Consider the following 3,579-nt stretch of genomic DNA (forward strand, 5'->3'; position numbering starts at 1 on the left):
TTAAATGTAATAAATATAATAATAATTGTAATTAATTCGCTTCTTTTTTTATTTCAAAATTTTATTTAAAAAAAATACTTAAAGTTTAATTTTAATATTTAATTTCTTTATTCAACCCGTGTAATGCACAAGTTTTATACCTAGTTTAAATTATAACATAACTAGGGAAAAAATCCCACATTACACGTGTTGGAAGGTATTGCTGTAGCCCAAACCCACTCATATTCTCCGCTAATGTAATTCATCAAAATTAATATGATTGTGCTTAGATTTCAATTCCATGAATCAGAATTAAATTTCCCAACACAGGGGTAAAATTTTCATTTATTTTTAAATTAAGCTACCAACCATTCTCTGAATCAACACCATCCAACCACCAAGAAAGTTCAACATGACCATTGTCAATCAGGATACACATCTCCATCTTTGAAAAATACCCCAATTCCATCATCTTCACCTTGTTTGATTTCCACACAATATGCAATTACAACCTCTAAAGTGGTAGGAACATGATTATTTCAGTATTCAACAAAAATTCATAATTGTAACTCAAAAACAGTTTGTTCAAAACTAGAAAAATGAAGTAGCATAACAAATTAAAAACTTATGGTGACCATTTTCTCCAATACAGAGCATAAAGAATAGAGACATGTAAAACAGTAGAACATGAGTTCTTCCAGCAAGCTTGCAATGGCTAACAGTGGCAGAAGTAGCATTCTTATTCTTTCTAAAGGTTACAGCAACAAAAGCAGGGTTCTTCCCTGTATCCCATGACATGGCAGGAACAACTATCTCCCGGGTCCCATCTGGATGAATCCGATTATGCAATGTTATAATCATGCTGTGATTATTAAATATATCTATAAGGGTAAAATGGTCATTTACTCTCAAAAAGTTATTACCTTGTTACAGCACCCATGGATCGACCCCAAAGGCCAATTAATGGAACATTTCCATCAGCCCGCGAGTAATATACCACGGATTTCAAATCATCTTTCGGGAAAGAAAAAAAAAATCCATTTCAACTTAAAGGGTGAAAAGGTAATATATCAGAACAATTAATAATCTTAAAACTTAGACATATCAATGACCACACTTCCTCTACGATTAAAAAATGCAATAAATAGCAATGTGCTTTTGTTAATTTGTTTATTGTAGTATCTAATATCTTACTTCCATTTCTTCCTATTATAGCATTATACTTCCAAAATCTATCTAGTTATAGCAATGTCATTTAAATACAAAGAAAATTTGACTGCTATAATTGGGTAGATTTGTATAACAAAAGTGAAAGACAATGATATAATTAGGTAGATTGACGTCTTAAAAAGAAAATAAAAAAAATGAAAGGGCAATGTTGTAATATAGAAAAATGAAAGTAGGATGATGTAAATACACATATAAAGAAAGAGCCATTACATATAGATATACTTTAAACAATATATCTCCAACCATACAGATATCTCTTTATATTTTAACAGCTATCAACATATGCATTCAGTTTTCAAACAATACAATCGGATGGAAGATTTGAATACAGTAATATTTGATGGCAATATACTATAACTGTCTAACCTGTTTCTATGGCAGTATATTACACATGGCAGTCTGTTACTTTTCACACTCATCTTCATCATGTCGAAGCTCTGTTCTTGAAATTTACCATGTTTTACTTCATTTTTCTGAATCTATTTCACCTTCTTTAGAATCTAACCTCTTTCGAGTCCATTTCTTCATAACACCATCTTGCTTCGAATTCAAGAAAACAGTTTTTTCTTTATTTACATCGGCATCTTTTGCATAACTTTCGCTTGAAACAGAGTTTATATCAGAGTCCCTTTTGTTGGCCTTGAGGAACATGAAAGATTTCATCCTACATCAACACTCCAGACATTTCAACCATAAATGAAGGAAAATTTACCTGTTCAAGAAGAATATGAGATTATTAGTTCATACGTACCAGCTTTTGAAGGCAAAGCTCTCCAGCTTCCATGAACATGTTCTTGAATGTATGCAAAGAGCTTCTCATCTTCTCCAGGAGTCCAGCGGTGGAAGAAAGAATCTTCTCTAATAAGCTTAATGAAGGGGTGACCTGCAATTGAGAAGTGGAAATTAGTGGAACAAAATCGTATATATGAACTGAAGGAAAAGAAGATGGATTGGGAAAATTGAAAGAGGGTTTGAGGGGGAGAAATGTAACCAGCAAACGATGACGGTCATCCTCCTTACCACAAAAAGTTCATCCCCACAAGCCCTACATGCAATCATTCATGGCGGTATTAAGTATTTTCTCTCCAGGCTCATGTGTGCCCATGATGAATATAACCTTGTTTCCTGTAAGTCTTTGAGATAAAGATTAGAAACAAATTTTAGAAATCAAAATATCAGATCGACGCAACTAACCCGTTTCATAACCGTATTGCATTTTAGGGTTTTAAAAAGCTTTGGAATTGAGGTGATAACTATCGTAAGACAAAATCGAAGCGACTCAACTACAAATTTGATTGGAGAAGTATATGATAACAAAATTTGTTATATGAATTTACAAACAAATCACATAAGCAACCAAGCAGATGCAGGGATGTGAGGAATGTAACTGAAATAAACTTCAGGGTGCTTTGGAGGGTCGCCTTCACTACGGAAGACACAGGTGGTGGATTTCGATGGTGAAAGAGGCGAAGGAAAACACTTACCAGAAGATAATATGGACATATCAGGGCCACATGGAAGAGCGATGCATAGAAACCCCGTCGTCTATTCCTTTGGTAGAAACCCCTTCACAAATCTAAAATACTTCAATCGATGTAGGGTTTATATGAGTAGAAACCCGTTCGCGTATTCCCTTGAACATCAAACACAGATTCCTGAATCTCAATAAAATGAATACCGAAATTGAGGTAACTGACAGATAAAGATGGTGGGAGCTTTCTTCGTCGTTTATGATGTTCGCTTGTGGGAAGCACATGTTGGCGACGGAGTATTATCGAACCACCAGACGCAAAGCTGAGAAGGGAGATTTAACCAATATCAGAGAAAATAGGGAATAAATGGAGAAGGAAAACATGAATCGGGGGTGAAATCCATCTATGGGCGGTGGGATATCGGGTTAGAAGCCGATCGCCACCAATCCAATTCATATTGGTCAGTAAACTCCCATTTTTCATACGTGTGTCGTGACACTAATCTTGTTGAAGAAAAAAAGCAAAAAATTAAAAAAAAAATAGAAGTAGTCTAATCACATCCAAAAACTGTTCATGGTGTAGTTTAGAATTAGGATATATACATTATCGATTAGATAAATAGATAATTATACGGTGTTTAATTAAATTCGACTATTTGAAAATCTAGTCCATTGCAGTTTCTTATTAAACTAAAAAACTAGTAATAAATAAGAAACTATCCCATATTTATTATTCTCTATATTTTAGATTGAAAATTGTGTGCAATGCGATATGCATATGTATTATCAGATGTAAGTCGACATTTCTCTAACAATAAGATATATATAAATATATAATATCGATGTCTTTATTGATTAAATTACGTTTGTAGAGTACACAACGAGATTATACATGCATA

General features: G+C 33.5%; 1 long non-coding RNA gene across 5 annotated transcripts; it reads right to left on the reverse strand.

Moving 5' to 3' along the window:
* Positions 1-425: 425 nt before the first annotated feature.
* Positions 426-3,159, reverse strand: LOC145086413 (uncharacterized). 5 transcript variants are annotated; one of them, XR_013700433.1, is made up of 6 exons: positions 2,694-3,156; positions 2,230-2,342; positions 1,961-2,092; positions 1,576-1,873; positions 903-993; positions 426-806 (listed from the first exon to the last, which is right to left on the reverse strand). It is a non-coding gene; the product is annotated as an uncharacterized LOC145086413 (long non-coding RNA). The 5 variants fall into 5 exon arrangements; XR_013700434.1 differs by lacking the exon at positions 903-993 and having other exon boundaries at positions 2,694-3,155; XR_013700435.1 differs by lacking the exons at positions 426-806; positions 903-993 and having other exon boundaries at positions 1,400-1,873; positions 2,201-2,342; positions 2,694-3,159.
* Positions 3,160-3,579: the final 420 nt, after the last annotated feature.

The sequence above is a fragment of the Lactuca serriola genome, chromosome 2, assembly GCF_051521515.1.
Source record: "Lactuca serriola cultivar US96UC23 chromosome 2, Lser_US96UC23_V15, whole genome shotgun sequence".
NCBI lineage: Eukaryota > Viridiplantae > Streptophyta > Magnoliopsida > Asterales > Asteraceae > Lactuca > Lactuca serriola.